This window comes from Dryobates pubescens, chromosome 31 (assembly GCF_014839835.1).
Source record: "Dryobates pubescens isolate bDryPub1 chromosome 31, bDryPub1.pri, whole genome shotgun sequence".
Taxonomy (NCBI): Eukaryota; Metazoa; Chordata; class Aves; order Piciformes; family Picidae; genus Dryobates; species Dryobates pubescens.
In genome coordinates, this window is record NC_071642.1 from 1,014,616 (window position 1) to 1,029,511 (window position 14,896).

Sequence of the window (14,896 nt, forward strand, 5' to 3'; positions counted from 1 at the left end):
AGTGCCTGAAGGGCTCCAGAGGAGCTGGGGAGGGACTTGGGACAAGGGCTGGGGGTGCCAGGGTGAGGGACAAGGGCTTTGAGCTGGGAGAGAGGGGAGATTGAGGAATTCTTTCCAGTGAGGCTGGGGAGGCTCTGGCACAGGCTGCCCAGGGAGGCTGTGGCTGTCCCCTGCCTGGGGGTGTTCAGGGCCAGGCTGGATGAAGCCCTGAGCAGCCTGGGCTGGGGGAGGGGTCCCTGCCCATGGCAGGGGGCTGGAGCTGGGGGGTCTCTGAGGTCCCTTCCACCCCAACCCATTCTGTGCTGACCCTCCATTAGGGGTTCCTGCTTTATTCCTTGTGCACCCTCTGGGGTGGTTCACTTCTCTGACCTGCTCTGCCTGCTCAGCTCCACTCCCCCTCCCTGCCCCCCAGGACCCTCCTTGTCAGCTGCACCCTCTCCGTTTTCAGGTGGGGGAAAGGAGGGAACTGCCCCAGGCAAGGGAGGGACAGAGCAAAGGTTAAGGTTTATGAATGCAGTTTCCTCTGGTGCTCAGCACTCCTCCTCTTCCTCCCCCCTTGCCCCCTACCCCCATCCCTGCCTCTCGGTGCCCTTGGCTGTGCTCCTGGTGTTTGACTTCTTGCTGTGTCAGGCCCCGAGGCCCTGCAGTGGGGCAGCAGCACACAGCTGCTGTTTACCCAGCAGCATTTCCCTCTGTGTCCCTGTGACCTGCTCTCCATCACCTCAGGAGATGTGGCTGCCACGGGGCAGGGAGGGCTTGTCCTGCACAGCTCTCCTGCCTCTTCACTGCAGAGCTCCTGGCCCTGCAGCCTGCTGCCCTCTCTGCTCCTCTCCTGTGTGGCTCTCACCTGCTGGGCACAGCTGCCTCCTGTGCAGGGCAGAGGCTGTTGGGAAGGGGAAGCCAGCCTCTGGTGGGGCCATGTGGGCTGGGTGGATGGAATCAAGGGGCAGCAAGAAAGTTCTTCCCACTTTTGACTGTGTGAAGGAAGAAAATGTTTGAGTGGCACTGGCAGGCCATGGAGAGCCTTCACTAGGTGAAGCTGGGGCAGCCCTTCCCCTCCCCCTTGGCTTTGCTCTCAGGAGGCTTTGACAGCTCCAGCTTGCAGTGTGGGCACAGGATGGGGCTGGTCAGGAGCTGCTGGATCTCAGAGGGGGGCATGGGCAGTGCCCCTCTCTGTCCCCCTTGGAAATGGAACTGCTCAGCACCTGCTGCTTGCTGTGGTGGCTTCTTGCCACCCTCCCCTCTGCTCCCCTGTCCTCTCTGGAGGAGAAGTTCCATCCTGGAGGCAATCACTTCAGGCTCTCCATGCCTTGGCTGCCCCATGGCTGTGAGCTGTGTGCACAGAGCTATGGAATGGGCTGGCTTGGGAGGGAGCTGCAAGCTCAGCCAGCTCCAGCCCCCTGCCACCTCCCAGCAGCCCAGGCTGCTCAGGGCCTCATCCAGCCTGGCCCTGAACAGCTCCAGGGAGGTGTTGCAAAGGAAGCATCCCAAATGCAGCTTGTCCCAGCAATTCCTTTCATTTCCATCTTTGTCTGCCTTTAGCTTTTGTCTCTGCAATGATTTAATTCCTTGTCATCCCCTTTTCTGAGTGGCAGCTCCTGGGAGGAGGCCAGATGGGAAGAGAGGGCCAGAGGAGGCAGCAGGCTCACCTTGGGTCTGCAGTGGCTCTGTGTTGTGTTGGGAAGTGCAAACAGCTGGCAAGTCTGGCAGAGGAGAGCTGGACAGCCAGTGCCAGGCACTGGGGGCCAGGCTTGGGGTGAGGGAGTGGCAGTGGTGTGAAGGTGGGGAGCTGGCAGCCCCCTGCCCCAGGGGAAGCTGAGGCCTCACTCCAGCTCCTGTGCTCACAGTTCAGGACTTGCTGTCTTTGATCCTCACAAGCCAGGAGAGTTTGAGCTCTGGGCAGCTCTTCTCTGCAGATCCCTTGGCAGTGGTGGGCCCCTGCAGAGGCAGGGTTGGGTCTGTGCCCCTTGTGCCCAGGTGTTCAGAAGCCCCTGGTGGGGCCTCTTGCTTCTGGCTTTTCTTCTGGTGAAGGCTCAGTTGCTGCTTCTCCTGGACAGCCCTTGGACACCCATCAGACCATTTGGGTCCTCCCTCCACCTTCTGCTTTGGGCATGAATCAGCTGCTCTGCTGGTCCAGACCTGTCCTGAGGGTCCCTTCCCCTTTGGATGCCTCCTGTGGCTTGTTTTGAGCAGGGCCTTGAACTGAGTCATGGAAGTGGAGGCTTAAAGTGCTGCAGGACCTCAAGGCTCCTTAGGTACCAGAGAGCAATTCCCCATCCACATCCCTGAGTTTGTCTCAGCCTCCTCTGTTTGTATTCCTACCAAAGCCTTCATCTGACCTTCTCTTGTCACTGAGGTGAGCATTGCAGCCTCTCTTCATTCTCCTGCTGCTTTGTTTCCTCTCCTTCCCTCTCCCCTCCCTCCTTCCTCTGCTTTTTCTCTCCCCAGAGCTCCACAAATGATACTTTGCTGTTTCCCTGGCTGGCTGTGGGGCTGACTCTCCAGGTGAGGCAGTTTGGCTACCACTTGTCTGAGGGCAGCTTTGGTTTCTGCAGCTGCTCTGGCTCTCAGTGGAAGCTTTGCTGCTGCCATGCTTGGAAGAAGAGTTGGTCTCCAGTTCCTCCAGCAGTTAGGGGGTGACTAAGACCTTGAATGCAGTTTCCCTGCTCATTTGCAGTGCCCTGTGGTGAGCTCTGCTGCAGCCTGAAAGGGATCAGTGTGAGCTCTTCACATCTTCTGCTCTTGCTGTCTGATGCATCCCCTTCTGACTTGGGCTGCATCCTGGGTGAGCACAGCTGGAACTAAACCAAAAAGCTGGACCCAGGCTGAGACAGGAGGTGAGGAGGAAATGCCTTGCAGTGAGGGTGGGGAGGCACTGGAGCAGGTTGCCCAGGGAGGCTGAGTTGTGCCCCCCTGGAGTTGTTCAAGGCCAGGCTGGATGAGGCCTCCCTGGAGGTGTCCAGCAGTGGTTTGTCTCTTTGCTTGGCTTAATGCTGCAAATCCTGAAGCCTTTCCAGGCAGCAAAAATCAGTCACAAAGTGGAATTGTTGGGTTCCCTGCTGCTGGAAGCAGGAGCAGCTCCCTTGCCCTGGTGGCTGTGCCCAGCCTGCTGGATTCTGAACCCCCCCCTGCGTGATCACGAGCTTGGGAATGCTTGCAAGAATTAGAGGAAGTAAAGTGCAGGCATTCAGCTTTAATAGGATCTGGGCAAATCCTGGCTCCAGCAGAATTAGGGGCTGTGGCCATGTGTGTGTGCCCCCAGGCATGCTGAGCCACCCACTGAGACCCACAGCCAGCACAAACTGCCCCTTTGCTGGGGCTTGGTGTGCAGAGGGAAATGGCATCAGTGGTGTCCTGCTCTGGGGGCTGCTGAGGGCTCTGGTGCCATCCCCTTGCCCCCCACAGCTCCTGCAGCTCTTGCTGGGCATTGATCAGGTCCTGTCTCAGCCTTCTCAAGCTCTCAGCCCCAGGGCTCTCAGCTGCTCCTCACAGAGCTGCTCCAGGCCCCTCAGCAGCTTTGGAGCCTGCCCTGGCCTCTCTCCCCTGTCCCCCTGGGCCTGGGGAGCCCAGAGCTGCCCTGGCTCTCTGTAATTCCCTGCAAGGAGGCTGGAGCCAGGGGGGGTTTGGTCTCCTCTCCCCAGGAAGAAGCCATAGAGAGGAAATGGCCTCAGGCTGCCCCAGGGGAGGTTTAGGTTGGACTTGAGAAGAAACTTCCTCGCTGGAAGGGTTCTCACAGCCTGGCCCAGGCTGCCCAGGGGGGTGGCTGAATCCCCAGCCCTAGAGGGGCTTCAGAGCCCCAGAGCTGTGGTGCTGAGGGCCAGGGCTCAGCCCCAGCCTTGGCAGAGTCAGAGAATGGTTGGGCTGGAGGAGCTGGAAGACCTTTTCCACCCAAAATGATTCTGGGACTCAGTGTGAGGTGGGAAGTGTAGTGCTGGGGGTCTGGTGTGTGGGACCTGGGAGTTAGGTGGTGGGAAGAGCTCCACAGCTCTTCACCTTCTGAAGGAGGTGAACTTTTTGCATGACCTCTTGAAGTAACTGTCAGAGGCTTTGTGGTTGTGAGCAGACCCTGGTGTGCACTGCAGGAAGCTGGGCTCTGAGCACACCTCAGGCTTGTTCCCTGCAGCCTTGATTTCATCTCTTCCTGCAGAAGGTTCTGAAGAGTCCCCTGCTTGTTGCCCTCCCTTCAGCTGGGCTCTCCAGAGGGGGATGTGCCAACCCCTTCTGTGGCACCAGCTTTGAAACCAGCAGCAGCCAGGACCTGGCAGTGACAGCAGTGGCTTGGGGAGCAGGAGCAGGTGACTCCTGCCAGCTAAGAGCTGCTGGGTCACTGAGTTCTGAGCTGCCAGAGAATGGTGATGGTGATGATGAAGGCTCTGGAAGTCACTCAGTGAGGCTCATTTCAATATTGCTGTTGATCCCTGGGGGCATTGAGCTCCACAGAGCTGATAAGATCACCTTTGCCAAGTGCTTTTGGTGTGGTTGGGACACCTCTGGTTGCTTCCCACCCAGAATCCCCTCCTGCTTTGGTGCCAGTTTGGTGTCCACACAGAGAACTGAGGCCTTGCTCCTCTCCACTTTGCTGCTCCTGGCTCAAGGGGCTCCTTGGGGAAGGGGCTTCCTAGTGGGAGCTGCCCCTGCCCATGGCAGGAGGCTTGGAGCTAGGTGATCTTCCAGGTTCCTTCCAACCCAGAGCACTCAGTGGCTGAGGTTTGTTGGCAGTGCTCAGGCTTGCTGCAGGCTGAGCCCCTGGTGACAGCAGTCAGCTCTGGGCTCCTTCTCCCTGCCAGCTGCAGCAGAGGCCGAGGCTCAGCCCCACAGGCTGGGCAGTGCTGTGTGGAGCTGTGGAGGTGGCTGTGCTGCTCAGGCCTGCTTTGATCTCTGCTGGGGGATGCTCCTCTGCATCCAGAGCAAGTTCTGTGTGCTGAGGCTTCTGAATTAATGAATGATGGTGGCTGTGCTTGGCTTCCCCTGTCAATAGGTGTGGCTGCTGGGCCCCTGCCAGCCTGCCATGGCATTGCCTTCTTTGGCTCCCTGAGAGGTGGCATCCTCCACCCCCACCCCCCCGGGTTAGCTTTGGAAATGATAGAGCTGGGGAAGACTTCCAATGGCTGCCACGAAACTAGGAGCTGGTGGGTTCCAGCACACTCCTGCTGAGCTTAAGGAGGTGTCCTTAGGGGAGGGTGGGATCTAGAGCTGCCCCAGAACAGCCAAACCCAAAAGGTTAGAAAGAGAAAGGTTGCTGCTGTGTCTTCAGGAGCTGATGCTGCAAGCCAGGTGGAGAGAAGTCACTCTGGGACGTGGCTTAGTGGCCCTGGTGGTGCTGGGTTGGTGGTTGGACTTGGTTCATGGAATCACAGAATGGATTGGGCTGGAAGGGACCTTCAAGATCATCCAGCTGCAGCCCCCTGCCCTGGGCAGGGACACCTCCCACCAGCCCCAGGCTGCTCATGGCCTCATCCAGCCTGGCCTTCAGCACCCCTGGGGAGGGAGCAGCCCCAGCCTCCCTGGGCAGCCTGTTCAGGGATCTTGGAGGTCTTTCTAACCACAGTGATTGTAAATGATTGAGGAGGCCTCAAGCTGCTGGGTTTCAGTGGATGCCAGGTGCCCAGCTGAGGCCAGTGGCATGTGGTGAGCCCAAGCAGAGCACAGCAAAGCCTCCCTGCAGCAGGTGGTGGTGAGGCAGAGGAAGGCCAGGCCCAGATGCAGCGTTCCAGAGTGCTGCCCCAGGAGTGAGGAGCAGCAGGAGCAGGCTGGCACACAGGAGGCTCCACCTCAACCTGAGGAGAAGCTGCTTTGGTGTGAGGCTGCTGGAGGCCTGCAGCAGGCTGCCCAGAGAGGCTGTGCAGAGCTTCCAACCCCCCCTGGCTGTGCTCCTCTGACCTGCCCTGGGTGATGCTGCTCTGGCAGGGGGGGTTGGACTGGGTGATCTCCAGAGGTCCCTTCCAACCCAGACCATTCTGTGGCTGCTGAACTGCCCCCAGCTCTGCAGGGAGGTGCAGGCAGCACAGAAGCAGAGGGAAGGTCTCTCCTTGGAGCTGCTCCCTGCGGTGTGCCAGCCCTGGGCACCCCCTGGCTCTGCAGGGGGAGCGGGCGCCGGGCAGCGAAGCCTTCTCCTGAGCAGGGCCAGCAGGGTGAGCAGGGCTCAGCAGGGCCAGCAGGGCTGAGCAGGGCCAGCAGGGCCAGCAGGGTGACGTGGTGGCAGAGCAGCTGGTGCCACTGGAGCGGTTTGTCCTCCCCCCCTGCCGCTGTGGCGCTGCCGTCGCCGGCTGGCGCGGGCTGGGATCCCTCTGCTCGGTCCCTGCCGGCCGCCCCGGGGGGCTGTGGGTGGCCTGGGATGGAGGCTGGCCAGGGAGTCCTCTGTTGTTTTCCCCCTGGAATTCAGGAGTGAGGAGGGGAGAGACTCTTAATTTGTAACAGGTTTGATTTGCAATCTGACTTGTGGACAATAAAGGGCATTAATGAGCAGCTGAAAGGAGCTTTTGGCCTTCCTGGGAGGTGGCATCTCGCTGGGGGGAGGCTGAAGCTGAAGGATGGGGATGCAGGGGCTTAGGAGCTTCCACCTGAGCCTTTGAGCTGGCAGGAGTTCAAAGGCAGCATTTGGGTGCTGGGAGAAATCCCCAGGTGTGCCAGGCCCGTGGGTGAGGAGGCAGGGAAGGGCTTCCCACCCCAGGGTGGTTGCTCCCACGGCTGAGAAACCTGCCCTGGACACTTCTGTCCTGCCCTGAGCTGTTGGCCTGCATGATCTCAGAGGTCTTTTCCAACCTGAACAGCTCCATGGTCCTGTGTGCAGGGAGGGACTGGTGGGTTTGGAGCACACAGGAATGCTTTCAGTTGGTATTTGGGGGCTTGAAACCCCCCGGGTTTGCCACTCTGGGCTCTCCTCCTAGAGCAGTGAAGCCCTGGGAGACTTCACTCCTGTGTTCAAAGATGCTTGTGGTGCTGAAGCCTGAACACAGGAGGCAGAAGGTAGCCCCTGGAATTCAAATGGATTCCTTTTCATTGCCTGCTGAGCAGTTCACTCAACCCTCCCAACAGGGCAGAAAGCTTTAGGTTGGTCATGAGAAGAAACTTCCTCACTGGAAGGGTTCTCGCAGGCTGCCCAGGGGGGAGGCTGAATCCCCAGCCCTGGAGGGGTTTCAGAGCCCCAGAGCTGTGCTGCTGAGGGCCAGGGCTCAGCCCCAGCCCTGGCAGAGTCAGAGAGTGGCAGGACTGGAGGATCTGGAAGGGCTTTCCCAACCCATTCTGTGACTCCTGGTGGCTGTGCTGCCAAACCCCAGAGCTGCTGCTGGGGCAGAGGTTCACTCCTGAGCACCCACTGGGGGACTGCCTCCCTCCAGCAAGCTTCCCTGAGCAGCTGCTGCCAGCATTCATCCTTCACAACACTTCCTCCAGCACCTTAACCTTCTTTTGCCCCAGTGGCACAAGCTGTGACAGGAGGAGGAGGCTGGGGCAGGCTGGGGATGGTGGTGCCTGCTGCTTCCCCTGCAGCTCCTCACCAGCAGCTGTTGGGTGGCAGTGGAAACTTCCACGCAGTGAATGTGGGTCAGCAGGAGAGCTGCCCCTGTGCCACGGCACTGAAGCAGTTAACCTTCTCCCCTGCTGTCCTCACAAGGTGCAGGCTGCTTCGGGCCCCTGCTGGGGGTGCTGGAGGTGCTTCCTGCACAGGTTCACTGCACACAGAGGCTGCCCAGAGCCTCGGGACCACCACTGGCTGCCTTCAGCTGCCCACCTCCAGGGCAGGTTGGGAGCAACAAGCTCCACTGAGCTCTGAGGGTGCTGCCCAGGTCATTCCTTGGCCCTCCTTTGGGAGGGGAAAACCCTCCTGTGGAACACAGGGTTGCCCCCCCCTGTGCTGGGGCACAAGGGTGCCTTGCTCCCAGCTTTGGCCACAGCCCCTGCAGAGCTGCTCCTGAAGGACAAACAGGTTGCCCAGGGATGTGGTGGAGGCTCCATCCCTGGAGGCATTCAAGATCAGCCTTGCTGTGGCCCTGGGCAGCCTGCTGTAGTTGGAGGTTGGACAAGATGCCCTTTGAGGGTCCCTTCCAACCCAGTGCAATCTGTGACCCTCCCACTGTGACCTTTCCCAGCCCCCTTCAGCAGTTCTCTGAGCAGGCAGAGGAATTCCTGTTTTGAAATGATTTTTGCTTGCCCAGCCCCAGCAGCATCCCAGCTTGTCACAGCTGCCAATTAGAGAGGCTGTGCTGTCCCATTTGTCACCACCCAGGTCAGGGTGTGTGCTGTGTGTGGTCCTCATCCTCCTCTCCAGCCATGGGGAAGTGTTTGTTCATCTCCAGGCCAGATGTGTGAGCAGCAGCCTGGAAGTGCTGCCCTATCTGTTAGCTTTTATAGCCCTGTGCAAGGCCCTGAAGTAGCTACTGGGATGGGTTTCAATGGGCTTCTAATTAGGACTAATAGGATGAGCTATAATTAGCAAGACCTGCCCTCTAGATGGCTAATCAGGGCCCGGAGCACAGTGCTGGGTCCATTCGTGGTGGCCCTGGAGCTGCACTTCTGCACCATTCCCTTAACCTGTGGCAACCTTTTGGGCTGCTTCAAACAAACCAGAGCTGCCCTGGGCACGGCCTGCCAGCTGCTGGGACAAGCTGACCTCTGGCTTTGGCCCAAGAGGGGACAGTGCTGCCTGGGTGGTGTCAGAGCCCTTGTCCCCCAGCCAGAGGAAGAGCCTAGGAGCTGGTGAGCTGTTGTCCTGCCTCCTGGCCAAGAGAAAATCACCCTGCAACTTTTGGAGGAGGGAAATGACTCAGTTCTTGGTGGCTTAGCAGAAATAAGAGGCTGAGCTTCCAAGGAGTGGTCTTGGCAGCCAGTGTGCACCAATTACTCTGCTCCACCTCCAGCCCAGCGCTGCTGCCAGCTGCCCCAGGAGCTGCCCCTGGCCCGGGGGCAGCGTGGACCTGCTGCAGGAGCGGTGGCTGCTGGCTGCTGATGGACTTGGCTGTGTCTCTGAGTGACCAGTGGCTGCTGGCTGGGGGCTTCTGTCTGCCCTCGGTGTGCTCATGGGCAGGGAGCAGGTTTGGCTGGCTGCAGGCTGTGTGCAGGCTGCCCGGGGAGGCCCTTGGGTGCCCGGCCCTGGAGGTGCTTCAGAGCTGTGGTGCTGAGGCCCTGGCTGAGCCCCAGCCTTGGCAGAGTGAGGGGCTGGAGGGTCTGAAAGGGCTTCTCCAGCAGAAGAGACGTTCTGGCTCTCTGTGTCTCCCAGTGGAGGTCTGCTGCACCCCTGGAGCCCTGCTGCTGCTGGCCCAGCCGGCGGGGGGAGGTGGCAGGGGGCTGCTCCAGGACCTGCCTGCAGTGAGCTGCTGTGGCCTTGCCCACGGGCACAAGTGCAGGGCTTGCAGGCCTCTTCCCCCTCGAGGGGCAGCTGCTGGTTAGGAGTGGGAATGCTGCTCCAGCAGGGGTTTGGGTCAAGCAGAGCTGGGAAGAAGCAGTTGTTTCCTCCTGGAGTGTTGAGTGACCACACACAGACCGAGGCTGTGGGGAGCAGGAGGAGCTGGGGCTCAAAACACCTTTGTGGGCTGCTTTGGTTTAATTGGAGCATTCAGACCCAGCTCCTTCCCTCCAGGTGGGATGCAGCTTCTCATCCCTCCCCCAGGTACCAGGGTTTAAGGCCTCAGCAGTGAGGGTGGGTTGGGTGGAGGTGGTTGGTGGCCATCACACCAGGTGCCCTAATCCTGCCCTTGGCTCTTCCCTCAGGATCCTTGCTGCAGTCTCTTTCAACCCCTTGGACCTGGCCAGGATCCCACGTGGAACCCATGAACTTCCCTGACAGGTAGGAGCAGTGAATCAGGTGGGGATGAGCCTCTGGTCTTGCCCAGGCACCTCTGTTTGGTGCTGAAAACGTGGAGATGGGCTGGGAGGCTGGGGCTGGCTTCTGCTCTCCTGCACCTTCAGCTGCTGCCTCGTGCAGGATAGCAAGGAGGAGCTCCAGGAGCAAGCTGGGCTCAGAATCTGGTTCCTTTCACTGAGCACTTGGTCCCTGCTCCAGAGCAGGTGAATGTCTCTGGCTTGCTGAGGGACAGAGAGGTTTCACTTCCTTTTACCTGGGCAGTCACAACAGCTGCACAATGTTGTTGGGCTGGAACAAGAGGAGAAGCAAAGGCACAGAAGTTCCTCCCTTGAGCCCTTCTGTGTGCTGTGATCATTTCTGCAACCCCCACAGCAGCCTGCCCAGGGGCACAGTGCCCAGGGGGGGTTGGAAGCTCTGCACACCAGGAGACTCCACAACCTCTCTGGGCAGCCTGCCCCAGGCCTCCAGCAGCCTCACACCAAAGAAGTTTCTCCTTCTGTTCAGGTGGAACCTCCTGGCTTCCAGTTTGTGCCCAGTGCCCCTTGTGCTGTCCCTGGGCACCACTGAGCAGGGCCTGGCCCCAGCCTCTTGCCCCCCACAGCTCCTTTAGCTCTTGCTGAGCATTGCTCAGCTCCCCTCTGGGGCTGCTCTGCTGCAGGCTCTCAGCCCCAGGGCTCTCAGCCTTTGCTGCTCCCAGAGCTGCTCCAGGCCCCTCAGCACCCTTGTGACCCTCTGCTGGACTCTCTCCAGTACTTCCCTGTCTCTCTTCAACTGGGGAGCCCAGAACTGGACCTGGTACTGCAGCTGTGGCCTCAGCAGGGCAGAGTAGAGGGGGAGGAGAACCTTCCTCAACCTGCTGGCCACACTCTCCTGAATGCCCCCCAGGAGACCATTGACCTTCTTGGCCAGGAGGTCACTGAGGTGGAGTCAGAGGATAGCTGCTGTCCTTTAACAAAAGGGCTTGGATTTCATTCTCCTCTGAGGGTGGTTGGGTTTTCCCTGGGGGAGGAGGGGGGACAATGAACCAGCTCCATCCTGGACCGTGCAGTGTGTCCCTCAAAGCTGCAGCTGGGAATCAGGCTCCACGGAGAGCCAGAGGCAATCAGTGTCCCTGTGGCAGGGCTGGGAAGGGAAGGTTGGATGCTGTTTAGGCTGGATCCTCCAGAGCAAGGCTGGGAGAAGGCACTTAGGAGAACCCCCTGGGACTCCCCTGCAGCTTTTCTTTGGTTGATTGCTTAAAATTCTGCTTTTGGCTTAGGTTTTTCTGGTAGGTTTGAACCAAAAGGTAGCAAACTGAGCTGGGCTTTTGCAGGCAGCAGCTCTCTTGCAGCTCCAGCCACAGGCTGAACATGATCTGTGTGGCACACTGAGCGTTCTGTGAGGAGCTGTGAATGCTTCTCTCTTTGTCACACAGAGCCCTCAGCCAGGGGGGAAGCTCCAGGCTGAGCCTGGCAGCCAAGCTCAGCCAGGAGGCGTTTGGAGCTCTTTGGTTTGGTTTGGTTTTGAAGGTGAGTTTGACACAAACCAGGAGGGGGACTCCTCGGAGCAGCGAGGTTTCAGCTCCCAGAGTCGCTGTTTCTGGCCAAACAACTCCAGTTGCTGTTTGTGGTGCTCAGAGCTGGGCTTCAGCTCCCTTCTGCAAATGTTTATCTCTTCATTCTAGTAAATATTTGGTCGGGCTGGGGCTGAATCCTTTCCTGCTGCCCTGCACCCAGCTGCAGCGGTGCTGGGGAGGAACAGCAGCTCCTGCCAGGCTGGAGGTGCAGGAGGAGCCGCTGCAGGTGCTCCTCTCTGGAGCTGGGGATGTCCTGGCTGTGGGGGCAGCCTGGGCTGCTCTCCCCCCACCCTTCAGCTGCTGCCTGTTGGGGGTGGGCTTGGGGGGGTGTGTGTTGGTCTCCCTGCTGGCTGGGCAGATTGCTCAGGAGAACTTTGCTGCCTCCAGATGCCCAGCACCGTGTGGCACAGAGCAAACTTCTGTGGGCTCCTTCTCTTTGCTAATTGCCAGTGGCTGAAGTCCTAAGCAGACTCAGAGCTCTTTTTTTGTGTTGTTGTGTTGTTTTGCTTCCCTTTCCCTTGAGTGCTCCAAGGAGAGGGAGCAGGGGGAGGGGGCTGGGCAGGCGTGGTGGTGGCCGGCCGGGGGAGCAGAGGCAGCCGAGCAGCGTGGCAGCCTGGCAAGGCAAGGGTTAAGCGCTGCCATTTTGTTATGTAACACCCTTAATGGACATATCAGTGAATGGCACCAAAATGGCAGGGCTTAACCCTTGGTGGGCTGCGCTGCTCAGCCACCTCAGCCACTGGCAGCTGAGAGCAGGGGGTGGGCTGCCCCCAGGGACCCTTTCCTCTCACCCCCCTTCTGCTCTGGGGGGAGGGGGTGTGCAGCACTTGGCAGTTCTGCTGCTGGGATGGAAATGCTGATGGCTGAGGGGACAGAATGAGCACCACACCTCTGGCTGCTCTGGCACTTCACCAGGCAAGGGCTGGGGCTTTGCTTTGGGGCTGCCCAGCTGAATTCAGCAGCAGGCTGCTTGGCTTTGCTCTCCTTTCCCAACCTGCACAGCAGCTCGGTGTCCTTCCCTTCCTGCTGCTGCTTTCATTCAGCCTTCAGGACAATCAGATCTGCTCCTTCCTTTGCCTTTCTAAAGTTTGGGTTGGCTCTCTGAAGTTTCTTGGGCTCCCCAGGAGGGTCCCCACTTGCACATGAAGGCAGCTGAGCACCCTGCAGCCACCCAGGGCAGTGTGCAGCATTCTCCTGCCCTGGCCCAGGGGAGCTGACTCCTGGCACGAGGGGGGAACAAACCAAACCCCAGAACAACTGCTGTGGCACAGCAAGGAAACCAGCCCAGCTGCAACCTCCCACTGCAGCTCTTTGCATCCTGCTGGGAGCAACTCATCCCTGGGTGCTGTGAGGAGGGAGCCTGGGGATGGTCCAAGGGGGCTGCAGGGGCTGTGCTCACAGGAGGGGCTGCTTGTGGCCAGCTGCCTGCAGAAGGGACTCGGCTGAGGGGCTCTGGATGTGCCTTAACCTTCCTGCTTCCTTCTCTCCATCCTTGCCTCTCTTTCTTCTCTTCTTTCTCTTTTGTCTTCCTTTTCATCTTCTTTAATGCTTTTTCCCCACTACTTTTTCTTTAGCTTTTTGTCTTTCTTCTTTTTCTCTTTTCCTTGTCTATTTTTGTTTCTTGGCCTTTTCACTGCCTTTTTGTTCTCTTCTTTTTCTTCATTTTCTTCTCTGTTTCTCTTCCCTCCTCTTCCTTTCCTCCTCCCTCCCTCCCTCCTCTTCCTTCTCTTTTTATTCTCTCTTGTTCTTGTTGTTTTTTTCCCTTTCCCCTCCTCCTCTCCTTTTTTTTTTCCCTTTTCTTTTTCCCCTCACTTGCTCTGAAAGTTTCCAGCTCCTGCTGGGGCAGAGGGTTGTTGATCTCTGCTTTTGGCTACCCAAGGGAGGCTCCCATCACGTAGCCGATGGGGCAGTGTGTGGCTGCAGTGGGACTGGAGCCTGGCTGCAGCTGGGCTGTGCTGGGCCCACAGCTGCTGCCAGAGCCTCACCAGCACTGCTGATGGCTCCAGCACAGCTCTGGGATCTGCTTCAACTTCAGTTCTCTTTCACTGCAAGCTGTGCAGAGCTGCTCTGGGAGGGGGCTCCTTGGCGTTGGCAGGAGGAAGTTGCACATCAGGAGCAGGAGAGGAGGTGATGTGGATGGCTCTGGGTGTGCTGGGGGGCAGTGGAGGTGCCCTCAGCAGCAGTGCTGCTGGGGGTTGTTGAGTGTGGCTTTGGCTTTGTGCACCCTGGCAGTGTTCTCTGCTGCATCAAACCTGCTCAGCTGCCACCCCAGTTGGCTGAGCTGGGCACAGCTTCTGCAGCTGCTGGAGTTTATTCCAGGCTGGACCTCACACCTGGAAAGATCAGCTTGACAGAATTCATTTCCCCACTCTTGGGGAAGTTTTTTCCTCCTTTGTCACTTTTCCCTGCCGTGGTTCAAGCCAGAGCCAGGTGGCTGCTGGGCTGTGTGGCACCAGGACCCTCCTGGCCACTGCCTGAGTTAAACCAGGGCTGCCTGCTTGGCCTTGCTGCTCTGCTCCTTGGAGGGAGGAAGGCTTTAGAGGATGGCAGGAGAGCTCTGCCCCTTTCCCCCATGGGAAGCACACAGGTGGCATGCCAGGCACAGGTGGTGGTTGCTGGGCTGGCATAACTAGGTTGAGCTGGGGAGGGTTGGGGATTTTCCCTGCTGTCTTTGCATGGAGGAATTTCTGAGCAGGCTCCAGGCTGAGCACTGCCATGAGCTGCAGCCCAGGCTGCTGCCTGTCTTTTATGGGCCAGCCTGAAGTGCCTTGAATTGGCCCTGGTGGTTAATCTGTTACAGCAAGAGCCCTCAGTGCCGAGTCCTTGCTGCTCAGCTCCTGGCTGCTCCACCCCAGGCTCTGCCATTCCTTGTGATAAACCCCAGAGCCTTCCATAAAGCTTCAGGACTGGCTGTGGCTCATCCTCCCAGAGCCTCCCCAGCCTCACCCCAAAGCATTTCTGCCTCCTCTCCGGTCTCAGGCTCCCAGCCCCCAGCCCTTGCCCCTGGTCCTGGCGCCCCCAGCCCTTGCCACGAGTCCCTCCCCAGCTCTGCTGGAGGCTCTCAGGTGCTGGAGGCTGCTCTGTCATCTTCAGCCTGCCCTGTTCGTGCTCAGCCTGCCTCCAGCACAGCTTCCCAGCAACTGCTGTGTGAAGAGCTAGCCAGAAGGGTTAATGATGGGTTAGTTAAAACAAAACTAGGCAGAGGGGGCTGTGGCTTTGCTCTGCCTCTCCCCCACACCTCCTAACCAGTCAGAGCGGGGAGGAAGGCTTGAAATAAACAAGTGAATAACTAAAAAGGGTTAATAAAGGGTTAATTAATTAAGGGAAATTAGGAAGGGGAGGGGTGTGGCATTGGCCTGCCTCTCCCCAGCCCCAAAGCCAACTGGGGGGGGAGGCTTGAAATGAATAAAGAAAGAGAAGGGGCTAATAATGGGTTAATGAATTACAAATAAATCAGGAGGCTAAATAAATAAATGCAAGGGTTAATAATAGGTTAATTAATTGGGGAGGGGGGGGGAGGAGGGGGAAAGGAGGGGAAGAGA

The 14,896-nt window shown here is 58.8% G+C and overlaps 1 protein-coding gene across 3 annotated transcripts in view; it reads left to right on the forward strand.

Annotated features, from left to right (window-relative positions):
• GATAD2A (GATA zinc finger domain containing 2A) overlaps positions 1 to 14,896 on the forward strand; it is a 52,055-nt gene that overhangs the window by 18,347 nt on the left and 18,812 nt on the right. For all 3 annotated transcript variants that reach the window (XM_054175103.1, XM_054175102.1, XM_054175104.1), the window contains exon 2: positions 9,706 to 9,781. The gene's annotated coding sequence lies outside the window, so the exon portion shown is untranslated. The remainder of the gene's footprint in view (positions 1 to 9,705; positions 9,782 to 14,896) is intronic.